Source organism: Narcine bancroftii, chromosome 3 (genome assembly GCF_036971445.1).
Source record: "Narcine bancroftii isolate sNarBan1 chromosome 3, sNarBan1.hap1, whole genome shotgun sequence".
NCBI lineage: Eukaryota > Metazoa > Chordata > Chondrichthyes > Torpediniformes > Narcinidae > Narcine > Narcine bancroftii.
Window position 1 is genome coordinate 349,741,515 of NC_091471.1, and position 23,129 is coordinate 349,764,643.

Consider the following 23,129-nt stretch of genomic DNA (forward strand, 5'->3'; position numbering starts at 1 on the left):
GATTGCAGCGGTTGCAAGGGAAAATTGGTTGGTTGGGGTTGGGTGTTGGGTTTTTCCTCCTTTGCCTTTTGTCAGTGAGGTGGGCTCTGCGGTCTTCTTCAAAGGAGGCTGCTGCCCGCCAAACTGTGAGGCGCCAAGATGCACGGTTTGAGGCGTTATCAGCCCACTGGCGGTGGTCAATGTGGCAGGCACCAAGAGATTACATATACGTCACTGCCCTGACAGTGACGTATATGTAAAGCCATGAAAGCCTGCGATAAAAGTCCACAGTATCTCTCAAGGAAGAAGAAGCCCTCCCTTTTTGTTACTCCTTCCAGATGCCATTCCCCCCTTAGGGTGGAGTCTCCACCCTGCTACCACTTCTCCCAGATTTTTTTTCCTTTTACTGAGCTTCCATGAGCATTTCTATACATTTTTTCATTAGTGGATAATAATTAATAAAAATAAAAAAATACAACTTTTACTTAGTTCCATTATAAATATTTTCACAATCTTCTCCCTCGGCAACCTTGATCTTTTTCTTTATAAACTTCACAGAAAGTCTTCCACCTCATTCTTGTTTTTGAAAAATCATTGGTTCCCTTCAGCTTCTTCGACCCTCATTGAGTATATAAAGTTTTTTTTTAAATTTTTTTATTTTTCACACCATAAACCACACTGACCAAGATACATACATTTTCCTTTTCAAATATATACAGTGTCATTTTCTCCCTCCTCCCATCCCACCCTCCCTACCTCCCCCCCATTCATTTAAAGTACAAAATCTAAGACACATTAAACCAGTCAAACAATGTTGTCATTCAATAAAAATAAACAAGAAATTCCACTGAGTCAATTCTTTTCATTTCCTTCTTTCGTTAATTTAGGTGGTAGATGTCCCCGGTAGGTTTTCTCTATTGTGTTTCATGTATGGCTCCCATATTTGTTCAAATATTTCAATATTATTTCTTAAATTATATGTTATTTTTTCTAATGGAATACATTCATTCATTTCTACATACCATTGTTGTATTCTCAAATTATCTTCCAATTTCCAGGTTGACATAATACATTTTTTTGCTACGGCTAGAGCTATCTTAACAAATCTTTTTTGTGCACCATCCAAATCAAGTCCAAATTCTTTATTTTTTATGTTACTTAGGAGGAAGATCTCTGCGTTTTTTGGTATATTGTTTTCTGTAATTTTATTTAATATTTGGTTTAGATCTTCCCAAAATTTTTCTACTTTCTCACATGTCTAGATTGCATGAATTGTTGTTCCCATTTCTTTTTTTACAACGAAAACATCTGTCAGATACTGTTGGGTCCCATTTATTTAACTTTTGAGGTGTAATGTATAGCCTGTGTATCCAATTATATTGTATCATACGTAACCTCGTATTTATTGTATTTCTCATCGTTCCAGAGCATAACTTCTCCCATGTTTCCTTCTTTATCTTTATATTTAAATCTTGTTCCCATTTTTGTTAGTTTTACCATTTGTTTCCTCATTCTCCGTTTCTTGCAGTTTAATATACATATTTGTTATAAATCTTTTGATTGTCATTGTATCTGTAATCACATATTCAAAGTTACTTCCCTCTGGTAACCTCAGACTACTTCCTAATTTGTCCTTCAAGTAGGATCTCAATTGGTAATATGCCAACACTGTATCTTGAGTTATATTATATTTATCCTTCATTTGTTCAAAGGATAATAATCTATTTCCTGAAAAACTATTTTCTATTCTTTTGATCCCTTTTTTCTCCCATTCTCTAAAGGAAAGGTTATCTATTGTAAAAGGGATTAACTGATTTTGCATCATTATTAGTTTTGGAAATTGGTAATTTGTTTTATTCCTTTCTACATGAATCTTTTTCCAAATATTGATGTAATGATGTAATACTGGAGAACTCCTACGTTGTACCAATTTTTCATCCCATTTATATAATATGTGTTCAGGTATCTTTTCCCCTATTTTATCTAGTTCTAATCTAGTCCAATCTGGCTTTTCCCTTGTTTGATAAAAATCTGATAGGTATCTTAATTGTGCGGCTCTATAATAATTTTTAAAGTTTGGCAATTGTAAGCCTCCTTGTTTATACCATTCTGTTAATTTATCTAGTGCTACTCTCGGTTTCCCCCCTTTCCATAAAAATTTCCTTATTATTTTCTTTAACTCCTTGAAGAATTTCTCTGTCAAGTGTATTGGCAATGCCTGAAATAGGTATAGTATCCTTGGGAAAATGTTCATTATAATACAGTTTATCCTTCCTATTAGTGTTAGTGGTAAATCTTTCCAATGCTCTAAATTACCCTGTAATTTTTTCATTAGTGGATAATAATTAAGTTTATATAGATGGCCGAGGTTTTTATTTATTTGTATACCTAGGTATCTTATTGCTTGCATTTGCCATCTAAATGGTGATTCCTTCTTAAATTTTTATAAATCCGCATTATTCATTGGCATTGCTTCACTTTTATTTACGTTAATCTTGTAACCCGACACTTCTCCATATTCCTTCAATTTCTTATATAATTCTTTTATTGATAGTTCTGGTTCTGTTAAGTATACTATAACATCGTCCGCAAATAAACTGATTTTATATTCCTTGTCTTTTATTTTTATCCCTTTTATATTATTTTCTGTTCTTATCAATTCTGCTAGTGGTTCTATAGCTAACGCGAACAATAAGGGTGATAGTGGGCATCCCTGCCTTGTTGATCTGCTTAAATTAAATTGCTTTGATTATATATCCATTTACTGTCACTTTCGCCAATGGCCCCTTATATAATGCTTTAATCCAATTAATATACTTCTCTGGTAAACTGAATTTTTGCAATACTTTGAATATATAAAGTTTTTAACACGTAATTGTCTTTTCACATCTTTAAATTCTTTTCCTTGTTTAATTCAGGCCGGGCTAAAGACTTGAAAAAATATTACCTTTTCATGATCAACCTCGGATGGGCCATTATTCTGTTTAGAGAAGTTGTATACTGCTCCCAGAATTATCTCCCATTTTCGGTAGCTTAAAAGCCTCACCAGAACTGGTCTTGGTCTCTGGTCACCAGCTCTTCTGGGTCCAAGTGTTCAGTGAGCTCTCTTGATATGTAATTTTTTTCTAAATTTGTCTTCTCCCAACTCTTGTGGGATCCATTTTTGAAAAAAGTTCACCAGGTCTCTTCCCTCGATTCCTTCCTTTAGTCCAATAATTCAGACATTATTTCATCAACTAAAGTTCTCCATATGATTAATTTTGTCCAGCAGTCCTTGCTTATCCAACTCCCATTCTTTGGCTTTTTTCCCCAAAGCCTCAACTTTTTCATGCATTTTCATCAATTCAACCTCTGATCGACCCATTCTCTCCATCAGATCATCAATGATCTCTTTTATTTCGGTCATTTTCTCCATCATATCTCTCATCACCATTTCAACACTTATGAATTGGTTACTTAAATTCTCAATTTTTTTCCAGATGATGCTCAGCTCTTGACCCGACTCCTCAGTTTTACCTGGTTCTGCTGGTCCCGTCACCATTTATGCACCTAGTCCTTTCGGACTTTCATCCGAAGTACCCAGTTGAATACGAGCCTCTTCAGTCTTTGTTCTTGGTTGCCCTGGCTTATTCGTGCTTGTTTTATCCATTTTTGATAAAGTAAATCTTGATTTTCAAATTTTAACCGTCTATCACTCTTCATGGAGAGCTCAACCAAAATGCGTCTGTCTAAGTCCTTTGCATGGCCACGCCCCCCAATGATTTTTTTTGGTATATATATCTCATTGTAGCTATCCCTCACAGTTGAGGATGATGGCCTTCATTCTGTTGATCCACAGAGCGAAGATGCCCATGCGTGGTTGCACTCCAAGAAGCACATGATACTTTGATGGATTTGTTGCAGCTTTCATGCGCTTTCACAGCTGTTGAGTTCAAAGCAACCTTCGTCTGCCTGTTCCACCATTGAGGGTGTGGTTGGATTGTTCTTTGTCGGGGACCTCACCCTTGACGACGTTACTGCCATAGGTGACCCTAACAGGGGCATTGCTCCAGAGGCATCTCTCTCGGGATCACAGGACCACACAAGCTTATCCAGCGCAACTTTTTGACAATCTATGGAGAAGAAACATTTTGCATGGTATAATTGTGTGATCTATAGAAATATATAGAAGTGGCAAAGGGGTAGAGTACGGAGAGAGATCAGTTAGCAAGAAGCAGAGTTCGTCATCTTCATAAATGTTAGAGATGGGGAAGTGGAGAGTAGCTCTTGTGTGGAGTGAGGGTGAGAGATCCGCTGGGACCGTGCTCCGGGATAAGTTGATGCTGACACAGGCAGCAAGGGTTATTTCTTCCTGACAGGCAAAAGCTGCATTGCCATCCTGCACAAGTAAATTGGATAAATATTTGTGGCTGATGTTTATAAATGGGACCTGGGGAGAGCACTGAGCAGAGGGATTAACTTTAGATTCCTCATCACCTCTTTCTACTAGAATGGAAAATGCCAAGAGAAATGTATCTCAGGGGAACAGTGCTCTGGATAAACTCATTTCCAATGACATTCAGTGGGATGAAACACAGCAGCACAAATAATTTCATGTCCTTACATGTCCCACAAAGGAGAGGGAATCAGTCAATTTCACTCATCTTCGACTCATGATGGAGATCCCTGCCGCATTCTTTCCTTTTATGTAATGGACCTGGTAATTTACTAAATGGTCCAAGTACAGATTGCACAGAAGGGTTCAGGCATCAAAGGGGGACCAATGCAGGGTTAAGGAAAGGCTAGGGTGAGGGGTTAGACTATTTGTACAGGTCAGCACAGGTTCAATGGATCAAATGGCCTTCCACTGTGCTCTGAGACACACAGTAAGATTCTCAATCTCCTCCACGGAACACAGAACTGTTCCCTTCACTATTGAATCCCCTATCATTACAGCTCACCCCTTCTCCTCCCTCACTTTCTTAGCCACAGGCCCAGACTCTGTGCCAGAGACCTGACTGCTGTGGCTTGTCCCTAGTAGATCATCCCCCTTAACAGTATCCAAAACATTTTATTGAAGGGAATGGCCACAGGAGTACCCTGCATATCGTGCATCTGTATAAATAGTTTGTGATTCCCTGCTTAAAGTACCAACACTGGGAGAGAGTGCTCAAATCTATTGGGTCGGGCAGAAAAGACCAGGTCCTAATGCAACAGTCTGCAGGAGAAACTCAACAGGTTGAGCAGGATCAATGGTCAACATTTGCAGTCAAATCCCTTTGCTGAGGCTGGATTAGAAGACTAGCTGGTGTAGAGTCACCTGTACCAGGTTCCCCAATCCTATTTGGGGCCCCTGTCTCACCCTTCTCACCCTGTCCTTTATACACACGCTTCTCTTTTGCATTTAACCAGTCTTGATAAAGGGATTTGGCTTGAAACGTGGGCCATTCTTTTCCTTCATTGCCAGAGGGATTGAATTTAGGAGCAGGGAGGTTATGTGCAACTGTACAAGGGACTGGTGAGACCCCATCAAGAGAACTGCATGCAGTTGTGGTCTCCTTATTTGAGGAAGGATGTACTGGCTTTGGAGGAGGTTCATCAGGTTGATTCCAGAGATTCCAGATATGAAGCCTATGAGGAGAGAATGAGTCGTCTAGACTGTACTTGCTGGAATTTAGAAGAATGAGTGGGGGGGGGGTGGGGTCCTTATAGAAAAGTATAAAATTATGTAAGACATTGATAAGATAGAGGACATGTAAGTTGTTTCCATTGGTGGGGGAGACTAGAACTAGGGGACATAGCATCAAGATTGAGGGTAATAGATTTAGAATGGAGACTAGAAGGGACTACTTTTCCCAGAGGGTGGTGAATCTGCAGAATTCCCTGCCCATTGAAGCAGTGGAAGGAACCTCAGTAAACATATTTAAGACAAGGTTAAATAGCTTTTTACATAGTAGGGGAATTAAGGGATATGGGGAAAAAGCAGGTAGGTGGAGATGAGCCATGATCTCATGGAATGGCAGAGCAGGCTCCACGGGCTGGATGGCTGACTCCTGATCCTATTTCTGATGTTCTTGTGTATTGACTCACTGAGTTCCCCCAGCAGGTTGCTCAGATTGCAGCGTCCGCAGCCCCCGTGTGTGCTGGGGTTTTATGCTCACCTTGAGGTGGAAGGGTAAGTGTGGATGAGGGTGCATTTCTGTTGGTCTTTCATGGGGGTTTGAGCTGCAAGAGGGTAGGCAAATGAGGAATGTGGTGTTGTGAAGAAATCTTCCACGCTGATAGTGAGAGACAGATAATAACACAGGGCACTGTGAGTTCAGCAAAGTGGAAGCCATGCGGAATGCAGATCCAGGCATTTGGGGTGGTGGTGGGATGGGGACACGTCCATCTGTAAATGCTAGTACAATATTTTGCATTATCGCAGCTGGTGGAGCTGGTGTCTCCACAGCCCCTGAGACATACGTTCAATCCCCACCGTCCCTCCCCCACCCCCCCCCCCCCACCGTGATCATGAGGGCTTCCTCCAGGTCCGCTGGTTTCTTTCACGTCCCAATGACGTGTGGGGTTAAGTCGATTGTAAATTGGTCCCAGTGTGTAGGTGAGGGATAGAATCTGTGGGGGGGGGAGAGGGGGGAATGAATAAAATGGGATTCATGTTATTAGTTGATGGTTATCACAGACTCAATGAGCCATAGGGCCACTTTCTGTGACAAAATCAATGGTTCTGAACTGATCAATGGATGCCATCGGTGGTTAGTAAGGGGTTACTTAACGTGATATGTGAGTGGAAATAAAAAGGTTGAGAACCACCCCTCTAAATGCTGAGTAAATTTTAAATGATTTTCATTTCTTCAGTGTGGCATTGATGCCCACTGTTCAGGCAAGCAATCATTGCCTCTCATAAGCGGGGTCCCTGCTCAGCTATTTCAGAGGTATGGAGGCACATCCAGGTCAGGCTGGGTCAGGTCAGCAGAGTTCCTTCCTTGCAGGACATGAGTGATCCAGGTGGGTCACCAGTGACAATCGGAAACTCAGGCAATACAAGATGTTCCATTTTCAATATTGGATTGTCATCTCAAATTTAATTGTGTAACTGCTTGAATGATTGACCATTGTGAAATCCATGCCTTTGGATTTTAGTTCATCTGCCCTAGTATCGAAACCTTGGGTGATTCAGTCGAGATACTACAGGATGCGGCACAGAGGAGGACAGTGAAGATAGACCGCAGATCACATTTGTTGCCAGGAGAGGCCCGATGGGTTGAATAGCCTTGTATTTCTTTATCCTTCAGTCCTGACTGATCGCAAGGCCAAAGCATTGGGACAGATTTGATGGCGGAGCAACCTCTGGCATTAGTTAACGGACATTTGCGCTTCTTGGAATTAGTGATCCAGTTGACCGACTCATCCACCCCATCGCCCCGCTGTCAGTGCAGGAGTGCCAGCTGTGACCCCACAACATCTGGTTCAGCCTCTGAGTTACACTGTTGTGCTGAGTAAAAATCCGGACGCCATTTTCCAAAAGAACCTCTGGTTGTGTAATTCAGAATATCCAGGCGAAGAGTGAGGGAGGGCAGTCTGACGACACGTCTGCCCTGTTCTCTGCAGCCTGTTTACATTCTTTTATCGGCCGCCATCGATTTGCTAGTAAGCATACACAAACTCTGACCGGAACAGCATCCAAACCGGCTGAGTGAGCACCCAGGAGTTCATCCACTTGTGGCCTTCTCAGCTATCAGCCAATATTTAGTCATAGTTTGCTTTTTAAATTGATATAGCTGTATGTGATCGAGCAGGTCTTCCAACAACCACATACACACAACAGATCTCATAGAGGCGTAGAGACTCATGAGATGAAACGATCGGGTGAACGCACAGAACCTTTTGCAGAGTAGGGAAATCAGTAAACCAGAGGACATAGGTTAAAGGTGGGGGTGGGGGTGGGAGAGAGTTAACAAGAATCTGAGGAGTTACTTTTTTTACACAGGGGGTGGGTGTATGGAACAGGGTTCCGGAGGAGGGCGTTGAGGCAGGGACTGTTGTAGTGTTTAAGAGACATTTGAACGGATACATGGATAGGATGGGTTTAGAAGGATATGGAGCAAACGCATATAGGCGGGACAAATGTAGGTGGAACATTCTGGTTGGAATGGGCACGATGGATGGAAAGGCTCATTTCCATGCTGAATGACTCTAATTACAGTTAACAAAAGAGTTGCATTTGATGAGGAATTGTCATTTACATAAGTATAAACAGATGAATTCTTACTGCAGCCACACAGGAACATGTGATGTACTAATGACAGGAGTATAATGTAAATAGGCCATTCTCAACCTATTTTTTGCCTATTGCCCCCTTAGGAATCTGCTCATAGTTTATGGGCCCCCTTCCCTGTGAACATTCAAGTTTAGTTGGTTTCTTCCGTACTTCTCCCCTACCGACCATATAAAAATATTAAGCATATTTTATGATTTCAGTCTGTGCCCCCCGCACCTTAACCGTGCTGTGGCTCCCGGCGGGGAGGGGCATATGGCCCCCACTGAGAATGGCTGATATAAATTACCATAATGTGCCTCAACAGAAAAATAGATAATGGTATGGTAGATAAATAAATATTCACAATTGCATTCAGTGCAAGAAAAAGGTGATGATTCAGAGGTACAGACAGATATTTTGGTGGTCCCAAAGTGGTTTATGTTTCAGCTTAGAGCAGTCTTGGGGAGGTCAATAGCCTGAGGTCCAATGGCTGTTTAAATGACCCCTTCAGGACATCTTAAAGACTTCAGTGTGTAATCACTGCTACAATGTAGGAAATGTACTCTGCAAGCTCCCAAGGCCACGGCATGCTAATTACCAAAATGCACTAATAAGTCTGTGGATGAACATGAGGCGGGCAGGGCACCATCATTGCAGAGATTGCCCTGTAGAGAGGGCATCAGAAGCACTGCACAGGAACTATGAACAGAGATGAGTGGCAAACTGCAGGAAGGAGCCCGGCTCAAGAACAGAAGAAATCTCATTACTAGTGGGTTGTCAGGTTAATTGGCTACTGCAAATCATCCCGAGTGTGTCAGTGAGTGGTATCATCTGGTGGGGGGGGGGGAGGGGGGGCGCTGACAGGAATATATGGAGAATACAACAGATTGGGAGAATAAAACAAATTGGAGTAGGATTGGGTGTTTCATGGTTGGCTCAGGCTCAATGGGCCAAGGGATTGGTTTCCTCACTGTATTTCTCTGATTCTATGACACGACGAACATTTCAATCTGTTCTCAAGGCCATATTACCTTAAGTAAAGCATGAATGTCTGCAGACATTCGTGGTTAAAGTAAAAACACAATACTGGAGAAACTCACCAGATCAAACAGCGTACTTTATATATAAAGGTACATAACCAGCACTTCAGGATTGAACCATTCATCAAGGTATGAACAAAATGTAGGCAGGCATCTGTGTTACAGGAAAATAATCAATAAGATTGAAAGGGAATATTTACTAGGATGTTTCCAGAACTTGAGGAACTGAGCGACAGGGAAAGGTTAAACAAGTTAGGACTTTATTCCGTGGAGCACAGAAGAACGAGGGGAAATTTGATAGAGCCATACCTTTTTATGATGGGTAGAATAAGTAGGTTTTTCCCACTGAGGTTAGGTGAGATACAAACCAGAGGACATGAGTTAAGGGTGAAAGGGGAAAAGATTGGGGGGTATATTGGGGGGGAACGTCTTCACACAGAGTAATGGGAATGTGGAATGAGCTGCCATCTGAAGTGGTAATTTCAGGCTCAGTTTGCACATATAAGATTAGTTTGGACAGGTACATGGTTGGACAGTTTAAGCACCTACATTTCGTTCATACCTTGATGAACGGGCTCACGCCTGAAACATTGGTTCTGTATCTTTATCTCTGCTCTATAAAGGACACTGTTTGACCTGCTGAGTTTCTCCAGCATTGTGTTTTTCCTATCACCAGAAGAGAAGCTATGGAAAAATTCAGGGAGCGTAAACTTTAGTGACAAATTCCTGCTTCTTTTCCCTCTTAAATTCTTTTTCGATCACCAATGACTTCCCAGAAGAACTGAGCTCTCCTCTTAATCCCAGGAGGTTTAATTACTGTGGAATAGGATTCTTCTAACGGTATTGAAACAGGATTGTATTTTCACTTGAAACAGATTCTCCTGAACTTAAATCAATAAATATTTTGAAATCAATTTTCTAATTCATTCATTATTTTAGTCGCACAATGTTATTTCTCACTGAGTTCATTCCTGGGTATGTGGGAACCAGAAGAACTAAAATAGTACCCATCTGGGACAGACCATGTCCTCTTATTGCACTACTTTGGGTGCTTCTGACTCCCTCACAGCGAGTTGTGGCACACCATCCAGTACAGGAACAGTGAACTAATTACCAGGAGAGGTCAGTCTTTAATGTAAGGCAGCATGACTCAATCACAGAACAGTGTGTTGAAACATGTTTATGGGAGCTGTCCCTCTAGTACAGCTCCGTGTGTACTAATAACTGAGGAAAGTCTGTCAAAAGTAGATCAGAGGGCATAAATTATTAGGAAAGATACATTTTCTAAAACAACACAATACATTAGAAAATATATCCTTCCCAATAATTAGTTGTTGGAGAAGTTACATTTTCTAATTACAGTGAGGACAAATTCTCTAATACAGCAGTTGGGATATTGCATCTTCCATAGTAAGGAAGATTGAGGGGGGTTACATTCTCTCCTACATGACTGTGTGTGATAATCACTGAAGATTCACATTCCCTGGTGGCATTCATAGATATAATCTATTGACATGTGATACAATGACAATGGCTTGATTGGGTAAAGAGGCAGTAACTGCATGGAAAGAAAATGGGCTATGTTACAGGGAGCAGCGTGGACGTGAAGAGTTACTTTTCTGACTGGTGGGATGTGCACAATGGAGGATTGGCCGGGAGTGAAACTTCATGCTCCAGAAATACTTATCATGCTGGAAGCTATATTTTGGCAGGAAGAACAAAAAGGGGCCACAGGGCATAGTTCTAAAGTGGGTACAAAGTGAACGGGCATAGTGTGGTAAAATAGGTCAGGATGAGCATGTGGTTGAACACAGAAGCACACAGAACAAAGAAGACACGGTAAATACGTATAAAATACCGACTGATTAAAGAAATAAATGAAGTTTATGCAATGTACAGGTGCAATGAAATCCGTCCACATAAAGCACACTGGAACAACTAAGCATAATTGACACATAAAAAGAAAAACAACTAATAAATCTAAGAGAATAATTAAGTCATCAATGAATTGCTATCTCAGGTTTGGCCACAATTGGAATGGAATGCTAATTTCTGGACCCAACCACCAGGGAGTTCAGGGAAGATGCAGAGCTCCAACAAGGATGATGGCGTTTAATTCCAAGGATGGGCCGAAGAAACAGGGCCTGAGCAGGGATTTCAAATCATTCCATGCTGGTTGAGAGAACCTGGTGGAGGGACCCAGACCAGGAGACAAGGGATGAAATAATTGGCAAAAGAAGCAAAACTAATACGAGGAAAACATTTTTACACAGTAGTTGAGGTGGGGAATTACACGGCCGGGGGGCACTTTCCCAGGTGGTTTCAACCACATCGTTCAATTTGATGCTGGATACCTGAAAATGCCACTAGCTGTATCGCTCCAACGAGCACAGAGGCTGAAACACCTCCACGTGCTCTCAACATTCTCTATTAACCATGCCCGCAGTACCAAGCAGAAGGGAATCCGGGGGGGGGGGGGGGGGTGGTGAACAGGGACGATTGGGACTGACACCACGAATGGCTTCGTCCTGTCTGCGGTTGTCTTGCCGTTGCAATGTTTCAGGAGCTCTGAACGTGCGCACCTGCTCCGGTCTTTATCGCGGACAGGTCCCACCGCTCTTCTCCGAGCTCAGTCTGGATAGAACAGTGTCCGCCGCGATGCGGATGTCACTGCCGCTCCCTGCTCAGCGCATTTTCCTTGGAGGTGCGTGAGCCGCTGCTCCTTCTCCGTTTCTCCACGTCCTTTCCTTTGGGGGCAAGGCAGGCTGTCCCGGGACAGGGGCAAGTAGGTGTCATTCGGGGTGATACCCCAAACTAATGACCGAGCATAGGGCAACGCTGGGGTTGCGCTCCCTCCATGGGGCGAGTGATACACAAGCACCGGCGAGGCGACAATTGGGAGAGAAGGGAGAGTCGGGGCCGCAGACAACCCGAGTTAAGCAGTTTACTGATGGTTTGGATAAATGTGGCACCCTACCCTCGGGAGGAATGTCCCCGAGCGCGAAGTTCCCGTCCCTCATTCTCCTGGCCCGTTACCGAAGTCCAGCCCACGGACGTGGAGCTGGGGTGACTCGGGATGGGAGAGGGGCCGCGGCGGGATCCAGCGAGTGGGCGTGCTCTTGGGCGGAGACTCGCCAGGAACGCGGTGCTCCGGGCAACCCGCCCTTCCAGATGCTGGGCAGGTGGGTGATCCCCTGCCTTGGTGATTCGATTAAGATCCTCGTTTAAAAGTTAGTGAGCAGGGCAGGAGTGGGTGCAGTGGCCGGCTGCACTGCAAAGCTCTCCGGTCCCCTTCCTCCTGGCGAAGATCTCTCGGTGTTTTTTTGGGACGGCGAATTGCCGGATTGGTGCCTTAACGCAGCTATTGAATAAGGTCGGGTTGCACCGAGCGGAGTTGTGTTCCCTGGGACTGAAACAGTTAAGTGGTGATTTAATTGCAGTTATCAAACTGTGTGGTCGAACCGGTGAATTAGAGTGGTAGACGAGAAGCGTTAACCTTGGCTTTCTGACGGCATATCTGTCCCCACCCCGGGCCGCAGACAACCCGAGTGGAGCAGTTTACCGATAGTTTGGATAAATGTGACACTCTCCCCTCGAGAGCGCGAGGTTTGGGGGACACCCAGAAGTGAGGGCGAGACGGGCTCCTGTCCCTCATCTCCTGGCCCGATACCGACGTGTTCAGGGGGAAAGTTGTCCCTCGCTAGGAATCTGAAACGCGAGCCGGTGTTGATTGTAGACAGATGTGTTGTGTGTGTGTGTGTGAGCTGGTGTTATTGAGGGGACGGTGATCCCGGTCGAAGATGGACATTGCGAATGGCAGGACGGATTTGGGGTGGACTGCTCTCCTCATTCTACGGCATTCCAACTGCTCAAGGTGTGAACAATGTACAACGGCGCGGACAGTTAGCTTCTGCTGTGCCGGGAACGGCTATTATGTTGAAGTTTGTGACGATCCACTTGAATTATTTTGTGAGCCTTGGGTGAACAGGGGGTCAGATTATTTTGTGAGCCGTGGGTGAACAGGGGGTCATAAGCTTCAGATGTGAGGGCGGCGGGAGAAGGGCCAGGGTTGAACTTTCAGCCTCTCCCCCTCTCCTTGCGGAGCCCGGGCACGGCGCTCTCCACAATCCGCCTTCTGGCTCGCCCTTCTCTGCCTGGGCAACGGGTGCGTGGCCTCTCGCTAATCATCGGCTGTATCCGTGGCACCTCACATGATGTGTTGGTTTAATGCGACTCTCCACAGTTAGTTTCAGCTGAAAGTGACCACAGTTTTTAAAGAACTAAAACCAGCGCCCAGCCTCTCTCCTCCCGTCGCCCTCCCTCCCCGTTATCCAGTGTCACTGACAGGGTAAGGACGATTCAGTCCCGAAACGACTCGTGTCTATTTCCGTGAAACTCGCGCGGTTACTGATCGGTAGCTCCGTATTTTGGTCGTTGGGGTTCTGGTTCCCGAGTCACCGTATCTATCTTGATGCCCCTGTCCGCGGAGGGGGAGGGGAGGGGGAGGGGAGGGGGAGGGGAGGGGGAGGGGAGGGGGAGGGGAGGGGGAGGGGAGGGGGGGGGGAGGGGAGGGGGAGGGGAGGGGGAGGGGAGGGGGAGGGGAGGGGGAGGGGAGGGGGAGGGGAGGGGGAGGGGAGGGGGAGGGGAGGGGGAGGGGAGGGGGGGCACTCCGTCGTGAGCGACGATGTGTGGCACCGTTTAGAGCGGGACGGGGGAGTCCTCCTTAGCAGGACGCCGGCACGAACCCCTCAAAGTAGCGATGCAGCTGGGGCTTAACTTCGTGGAGTTAACTTCTCCCGACTCGGCAGCATTACAATAAACAATGGGTTTAATTGGCTGTAAACTCCAAAAGAACATTTCAACAGGCCCTTTTAGTCTGTGCCGAACTATTAGTCCGCCGAGTCCCACTGACCTGCACCCACTCCATCTCAGAGAGACTGGGCGCAGACTGGGAGATGCACTTCGGCTCTGTCCGCGGCAATAGCAGGGACCTCCCAATGGCCACCCATTTCAATTCACCATCCCATTCCCTTGCCATCATGTCTGTCCATGGTCTCATGCACTGCCAGACTGAGACCACCCGCATATTGGAGGAACAGCACCTCATCTTCTGACTCGGCACCCTCCTACCGGATGGCATTGACATTGACTTTTCCCTGGCTGTCTTTAAACCCCCGCTCCCCCGTGGTCTCTCCTTTCGCACAGACTTGATACATTCTATCTAGTCCTTTACATTCAATTAACACCTTTTGTTGGTCTGGATTCCTCCCCCGTTGTTTGAATTCGGAGAATCCTGCTTCTGCCCTTTCTGATCCCCCAACCCCCACTCCCACCGCCTTAAGGAGGGCTCAGGTCCGAAACGGCAGTATATATTTTGTCTCCTGTGGACGCTGAAAGACCAGCCGAGTGCTTTCAGCATTTCGCTCTGTTTACTGCAATCACAGCATCTGTAGCCTATCTTAAATGTTAAGATTGAGCCCACGTTCACCCACTCAGCTGGCAGCTCGTTTATACTCCCACCATTCTCTGTGTGAAGAAATTCCCCCCAAAACTTTTCTCCTTTCACCCTTAACCCGTGGTTCTGAAGTTGCGAAAGACGCTATGTAAATACAGTCTTGACCTCGCACGGAACCAGTCATCGCGCTGACTGCCCTCCCATTCAAGTTGCTTCGGTATCTCAGCCACTCTTTCCCCCTTCCCCTCCCGTATCTCTAGCGACCGATCTTCCCGTTTGCCAGCTCTCTTGGGGGCGGAGTGACCTGGGTTCTCTGCGGACGCCTCATCCACTCGCCCTGCGCGGATTCCCCGGGTCATCTGGTTACAGTTCAAACCGAGCCGACCTTCCAGGCTCCTGGATTGAGAGAGTGGCCAGACGGGAAAGGTAAGATCCGTGTGTTCTGGATTGGGGAGGTGGTGACATGTGCGTCGCTGAGATCGGTACCAGGACCCTCTCTGCAACCTGGATCAACCATGAAAAGCTGGATGGCGGTGTGAGTTCAATAATTTTTAAATTAAATTTAGACATCCAGCCCATGCCGCCCTCGTGTCGTCTTCAATCACTGTACGTATTGAAGGGTGGAAGGAAACGAGCTGTAACAGCGTTGTGAGGAGAAGCGTACACCCCCAGCAGATGGATATAACGCAGGAGCAAGTGTGGTGAAAGAACGGAGCAGCGCAGGGACCCGTGACTTCAGGTTTGATCCTGATCACGGTGCTGTCCCGGAGTAGGTTTAAAAATACATCCTCCAAGAGTCGGGGAGATGGCAGGAAAATGTGAGGTTCTTGAATGGCATTTATGATGGGTAAATAAATGCAGAATGGCTTTGATCAGAAGCGAGCATTGGCTTCAGTTAAGCCGGACGGTCTTCTTTGGCGATGCATTTATTGACGGGGCAGGTAAACTGGAAATGCAGATTTAAAAAAAAACAGTCGTTCTAAGTTAAGCAGGCCGTGCCACATCTGATTTCCCCTTTCCAGTTCTCCTCCCTCCCCTCTCTATTCACCTAACCATCCCTCCGTCCCTTGGTCGCTGCTGTTCCCCTCTCCACCTATCACCTCCTGCCTTTGCCACCACACCTTCTCCCTACTCTTTTGTTCCGACGCCTGCGGACATTTTCCATACCTTAATGAAGGACTCAAGCCCAAAACATCAGTTCTGTACCTTTACCTTTGCTATATAAAGGACACTGTTTGACCTGCTGAGTTTCTCCAGCGTTGTATTTTTACAGCATCTGATTTCAACTCTCAATAGAATCTCCTGCTGTTTTACAAGAAGGGTTGAGTAGAGAATGGGCCTATGTGAGATTGCTTCTGGACTATTGTGTACCAGTCTGCTCTTCCATCAGAGCAAGGGTCCAGTGGTTCTCAATCTCTTTTATTTTCATTCACATAGTACCTTAAGTAATCCTTTACTAACCACAGAGCTTTTGTCTTAGATGCTCTGGTTAATGAGGGATTACAAGGGGGGGGGGGGGGGGAGGGTTGAGAATCACTGGTATAGATGGAGGGTGTGCAACAAATTTGCTGGCTTGATTCCAGGGATGGGAGAAGGTTAAACGCGAAGTGAGATTGAGCAGAGTAGGCCTGTGCTCCCTCAAGTTTAGAAGAATTGTGGATGATGTCATTTACACGCCTAGACTTGAGGCTTGGAAAGGTGGCTGCAGAGATGACATTTTCATTGCCTGGGGAATTAGAACTAGGGGTAGCGATCTCAATTTAAAGGAACACTCCTTTGGGATTGAAATGAGAAGTAATTTCTTCACACAGAGGACGACATATTTTTGAAATCCTCTATTTAGAAGAGGCTCAATCTTGGAGTACATTCAAGTAAGGCCAATGGATGTATTTTGGATAGTAAAGCAATCAAGGGATATAGAGTTGGAATTCCAAATAGCATTGGGCTTAAAAGATCAGTGTTATCTAACTGTGTGGCAGAACAGATGCGAGGGGCTGAATAACCTTCTCTGCTATTTTTTGCATATGTCCAATGCACGACAGGGATGAGGTCACAGCAAGGACTAGTCTCAAAGTAAACCCGGGGCAGTTGGTGACGAACTGCTTGGGATAAGTCTTGACAATGTTGCCACACACAAGCCGTCTGTTAGGAAGTTTGGGAGATTAAATTCAAATTCGTCCCTCACTGCCTCTTGCACTAGTATAGCACCTATCTCATCCCAAGTGATTTACTGCAGTCTTTGGGTTCTCAGAACCATAGAGGAGTGGCTCTCAATCCCTTACTCACCACTGAGCACTTTTCCTAAGACATAGGTGGTCTGTGATGAGTAAGGGATTATTTAAATATAGAAACAGAAAAAAAAACATAGAAGATAGGAGCAGGAGTAGGTCATTCGACCCTTCGAGCCTGCTCCGCCATTCAACGAGATCATGGCTGATCTTAAAGTTCAGTACCCCATCCCCGCCTTCTCTCTGTAACCTTTAATACCCTTATACTGAAGAAATAGATCTAATTCCCTCTTAAATATATTTAATGAACCTGCCTCTACTGCCCTCTGTGGCAATGAATTCCACAGATTCACCACCCTCTGGTATAGAAATTCCTGCTCATCTCGGTCCTAAATGGTTTGCCTATTATCCTCAAACCATGGCCCCGGGTTCTGGATTTTCCCATCATTGGAAACATCCTATCTGCATCCACTCTGTCCAGTCCTGACAGAATTTTATATGTCTCTATGATATCCCCTCTCAATCTTCTAAACTCCAGTGTGATAGTACAGATCTATCACCAATGTATATAGTGTATATAGTTACAGTATCTAAACTGTGCTTACAGCGATTAGCTGAGAGCTTAGCCATGCCTACTGTCTGGGCCTTAAAGGGTTGTGTCCTAGCCAGGTCGGTTCATTCCGGACTGGTCAGCCACCTGTGAAGAGCTCCTGTCTTTTGCTAATAAAAGCCTTGGTTTGGATCAACAAGTCTTTGATTCTTTCGACGAGCTCTACATCCAGTGAGTACAATCCCAATTTGCGCAATCCTTCCTCATAAGTCATTCCTGCCATTCCAGGTATCAGCCTGGTGAATCGCCTTTGCACTCCCTCCATTGCAAGAACATCCTTCCTTAGATCAGGTGACCAAAACTGCACACAATACTCCAGATGGGGTCTCACCAAGGCCCTGTACAGCTGCAGTAAGGTATCCTTGTTCCTATACTCAAACCCTCTTGATATGAAGGCCAACATACCATTTGCCTTTTTAACCGCCTGCTGTACCTGCATGCTCGCCTTCAGAGACTGGTGTACAAGTACCCCTAGGTCGCTCTGCACTTCCCCATCTCTTAATCTATTGCCATTCAAATAGGAATCTGCCCTCCGGTTTGTATCACCAAAGTGGATAACCTCACATTTATCCACATTGTAGTGCATTTGCCATGTATCTGCCCAGTCCCCCAATTTATCCAAAGATAGTATGTGAGTGGAAAGAAAAGGGTTGAGAGCCACTGCATTAGATGGTGATGAAGGAGAAAGAATAGGAAATGGTCCAAGGCAGAATACTCCTAGAAGAGAATACAGCTTGTTATTCTGTGCCATAGGATAGCTGACATCCGTGTCTCATCCTCGTCTCTCTGTCTTGTTGAGGATGAGTAAACTGAGGAGCTGCCTTGCTGAGAGCTTCAGAGTGGTGTGAGGAGCTGGGCTCACTGAGACTCTGTGCCCTCTCCCAACATGCAGAGAAAGAGAGAGGGGCATTTGGAAGTGTTTGCGGTAACTGGTCCTGACGGCCACAGCATGGTTGTTCTTGCCCAGAAAGGCAAAGCTTGTGAGTGGAAGGGGGATTGCTGACCTTCATCCAACTGCTGCACGCAAAGACAGTTTTAGGAATATCTGCTCAGTTCCCGCTGCTGTTCAGTTTTTTTTTCCATTGACTCCTCTGCTTCTAACTTTAGCTGACGGGTCATTGGTAGATGAATAACGTAGTTAGTTGCCTCTGGAATACTTGGAGTCTGTGTCCTGCTGGAACTGTTCACCTGTGGTCTGGACTGACTCCCAGTGGCAGGGATCCCACACTCACTCTGGCCCCATGGTTCCTGCATCTACATATCCTTAAACAACAGATTTCTGCCACTGTTGTCCAGCCATATCTCATTCAGATGAAAATGGGCATTGATTTACCTGAGGCTGAACTGATGAACACAGGGTTAATTGGTAATTATTATAATTTTTACAGCAGATGGGTGTAGACCCTTTTTTCCAATAAGGGAATATTTCTCCCCTCTCTAAAGAAGAAGGAAAAAAACAACCATATAACCATTTACGGCGCGGAAACAGGCCATGTCGGCCTTTCGAGTCCGTACCGGTTGACCAGGTAGAATGTAAAAAAGAACCTACTTCCTTATGAAACCTAAAACACCAGAACAGGAAAGAACATCAGATTATTTAAATGGCAAGCAATTGAAGCATGCTGTTGTGCAGAGGGACTTGGGAGTGCTTGTACATGAATCGGAAAAGGTTGGTTTGCAAGTGCAGCAGGCTATCAAGGAGGCAAAGAGGACATTGGTTTCATTAGAGGGGTGGAATTTCAGAGCACGGAGACTCTGCTACAACTGTACAAAGTACTGGTGAGGCCACACCTGGAGTATTGCATGCAGTTCTGGTCTCCTTACTTGAGAAAAGATGTACTGGCTTTAGAGCAGGTGCAGATGAGGTTCGCCAGGTTGATTCTGAATATAGAAACATTTAAAATTATGAAAGGGATAGATAGAGGCAGAAAAATTGTTTCTACTTGGTGGGGGAGATTAGAAAGAGGGGATGCGGGAGAGTAGATTCAGGACAGAGATGAGGAAATGTTTCCCCCAGAGAGCAGTGAATCTGAAGGAGAACAAAAGATTCCAATCTTGTTCCCAGTCTCTCTTGAGCTTAACTAATGAGGCCATTCTTAAATCAAGCAAATTGTTATAATTAAGAGATATTGAACCATTAATAAAAGTTGTAAATCAAAAATATTGGCCTTGGAAATTTGCAGAAGGTCAGGGATTTGAGATTGAACAAAATGTTTAACTTGTAAATATCTAAAAGTTGCTTGCTTGTTAAGTTAAATTTCACTACCAATTGTTTAAAAGAAGCAGCAAACATTGCTGGCGTGAAAGAGGAATGTTTTAAAAAAAAAAATGTTTATACAGTTTAGTGGTCTGGGATACCCTCTTGTAATCCCTATGTCGTCAGTGCTCTGTGATTAGTAAGGGATTGCTTAAGGTGGGATGTGAGTGGGAAGGGAAGACTGAGAATCACTGTTCTAGACCCAATTGTTACTGAACTATTTTGCTTGAGAAAAATTCCCTTTTCCTTTGGAGTTATGAAACCGTGCACATAACGAGTCAAATAGGCATGATTAAAACAGTGGCTTTCAAACTTTTTCTTTCCACCCACGTACTACCTTAAGCAATCCATTACTAATCACAGAGCACCTATGGCATAGGGAATACTTAAAGTGGTATGTGAATGGAAAGAAGGTGGTTGAGAACCACTGGCTTGGAAGAGTTCGAGAGGCACCGTCCTTCAAACGAGTCATTCAGTCAAGACTCTGGTTGTTCATACCTTGATGAAGGCCTCAAGCCTGAAACATTGGTTATGTATCTTTGCTACATAAAGTATACTGTTTGACCTGCTGAGTTTCTCCAGCACTGTTTTTACATAGAGAGGGATGGGTGTGTGAAAAGTATTGCCGGGGTGGTGGTGGAGGCTGGTGCAGCAGGTACATTTAAAAGACCGATATATCGATGTAAGAAAAAAGTAGAGTTATGGGTGTATGGTAGAGAAGGGTAGGATTGTTTTGGTGTGGGTTTACATAGGTTGGGACAGCATCATGGGCTGAAGGGCCTGTTCTGCACTGTAATGTTCTCTGAGGCACAAGTTCTGGTGGGTTCAAGCTGGTTGAATGGAGCCGGAGCTGGCAACTGCTGGTTTTTCTGAGGTGCCGATGCTATTTGTATGATTAGTGCTGTTGTGTTAATGATCCAGAGCTCGGTGATAGCAGCAACAACATACACTAGCAACTATTTGTAGTGAGATTAATGAGGCAGAGAGTGCAGGCAGATTAGGGCTGCCGACACTCACTTTGCAAAAACATAAAAGCAATGTAGATTATGATTTGTGCAACTAGGTCATGGCTCTAAGACAGAGCAGTTCCATTTGAAATGTTTCTTCAAGATTCCACACACCCCACCAGCCCATCAAACCTTCCAGCTTTTGGCCAGCTTTGCTGGGTTGCTCACAATTAATTTGGTGACTACCTTTGGGGGGGCTTGTGGGATGTCCCGTGCCGAGTTTCCATATGCATCTTCAACAGTCTCTTGAAGCACCTTCAAGAGTCGATCATCATCACTTTGAAGGAACCAGTGGAAGGTGCGACAAAAACACACAACCTGCTCAATTGTGTACTCCATCAGACGACAATTAAGATGGAAAAACTGTCACAACATCCTCCAGGATGTTGCTGGGAATGGAGGACTTGAGGCTGGGACCTTTCTTCCCAGAGTGTAGGGGGTTGAGCTTAGAGTTCAGATTTATTGTCAGAGTGCACACATGAACCCCTGAGATTTTTCCTGCGGGTGAGGTAGAATTACCACTTATTGGTAGTGCAAACAAAACTGGACACAACGTACACAAATAAAGAAATGTAAACAAATTGTGCAATACAGGAAAGGAAAGAGCTGGAGTAAAAGTCCTTAAATAAGTCTCTGAGTTTGTCGTTGGGGAGTCTGATGGTGGAGGGGTAGCAGCTGTTCCTGATGGTGCGAGTCTTGTCACACCTCTACCTCTTTCCTGATGGTAGCAGCAAGTGCAGAGCATGTGCTGGGTGGTGTGCATCCTAGATGATTGCTGCTGGTCTCTGATGGCCACGTTCCCTGTAGATGCTCTCTATGGTGAGGAGGGTTTTGTCTGTGATGTCCTGGGCTGTAACCTTATTGGGGTTTTTCAAATTATGATGGTGGTAGACAAGGTAAATGGTCACTGTCTATTCCCCAGGAAATGAGAACCTAAAACTAGAAGACTAAGGTGAGAGGGGAGACATCTGTCAGGGACGAGAGGGATATGTTTCCATTGAGGGTGGTGGTGTCTAGAAGGGACAGCAAGAAAGTACAATTACAATGTCTAAAAGGTCTTCAGATGGAGGCATGGATGGGAAATGTTGAGAGGGACATGGGACTAGCTCCAAACGATACGTGGGCATGTCTGAGTTGGGCTGTGTGTGTACGACTCTGTCTGCAGTTCCCACACTGACCTCATCAGTCACCTTGGAACCCATAAAAGAGGAGTTGGTCATCCTCAATCCCAAGGGACTGCTGGAGATGCAGTAGTCCTCCTTGGCCCAATCTAATAGATCTGAAGGTAGTAGTCATTGTCATGGAGAGTGTGTGTAACAAGATCCTGCAACCAGCAGTGTGACGATGACCAGGTAATGCTGCCTTAGTGATGTGATCGAGGATTTATCATTGGCCCGTGCACCGGTGAAGGGGCAGCAGGTAGTGCCTCTGCCTTTCTGCTCCAGTGACCTGGGTTCAATCCCAACCAGCGGTGCTATCTGTGTGGAGGATGCACCTTCTCCATGTGATCACACTCATTTCTACCCAAATCCCCAAGTCATGCAGGTCGTTAATTGATGTGTTTGGTGAAATCTGTTGATGGAATGTGGAGAGAATAAAATGGGCACAGTGAAAATGGATGATTGGTGGGGGCAGGAATGGATAGGAGCAGGAGAGGGTGGGGCAGGAGAAACAATCTTTGCATTTCTGATTCTATGATTTTAGAATGTGCGACATGGAGATTTTTACCCACCATGAGTAGTCCAGGATTCAGTAATGCAGTATCTTTGACCCACAAAATCTGCACCAACCCTACACTGATCCCCACATTCCTATCAATCACTCCAGATTCTCACACTAAGGGGAAATTCACTGACCAATGTCATGCCTCTGGGATGTGGGAGGAACCCACAGACTGCAGGAAATTGGGATTTAACTTGCATTGCCAAAGCTACAAGGCAGAGATTCTGTTAGATGTATCTCCTCCCTTGGATTAAGCAGGGGAGCATTATGATCTGCCCTTCAATATTTGTAGGGGTTAAACAATACCAGCTCCCCCTCCCTGCCCACCAACCTTGCTCCATCGGAGAGCCCACATGTCCTTTTGTGCTTCGTGCATGAATACACTCCAAGTCAGATGAAAAGAGAGTGATATCGGAAATTAGTTTGCATCTTCCAATGAGACTACTTGCTTTTTCAAACCATGAGTTGATGAAGGCATTGAGAGAGAGAGAGAGAGAGAGAGCTCTCAGGTGAGGCGTCTGGAAAGGTTCCATTGGTTGGTTCCATTCTTTGTTTAACTTTGCCTTTTTGAGTTCAGGCAAAGTTTGTGATG

At 45.0% G+C, this 23,129-nt stretch overlaps 1 protein-coding gene across 11 annotated transcripts in view; it reads left to right on the top strand.

Moving 5' to 3' along the window:
* The first annotated feature begins 12,419 nt into the window (after positions 1-12,419).
* Positions 12,420-23,129, top strand: part of gcgra (glucagon receptor a) — a 113,952-nt gene continuing 103,242 nt past the window's right edge. For 8 of the 11 annotated variants that reach the window (XM_069929706.1, XM_069929707.1, XM_069929699.1 and 5 more), the window contains exon 1: positions 12,447-12,675. The gene's annotated coding sequence lies outside the window, so the exon portion shown is untranslated. The other 3 variants (XM_069929698.1, XM_069929696.1, XM_069929701.1) reach the window with 2 other exon arrangements.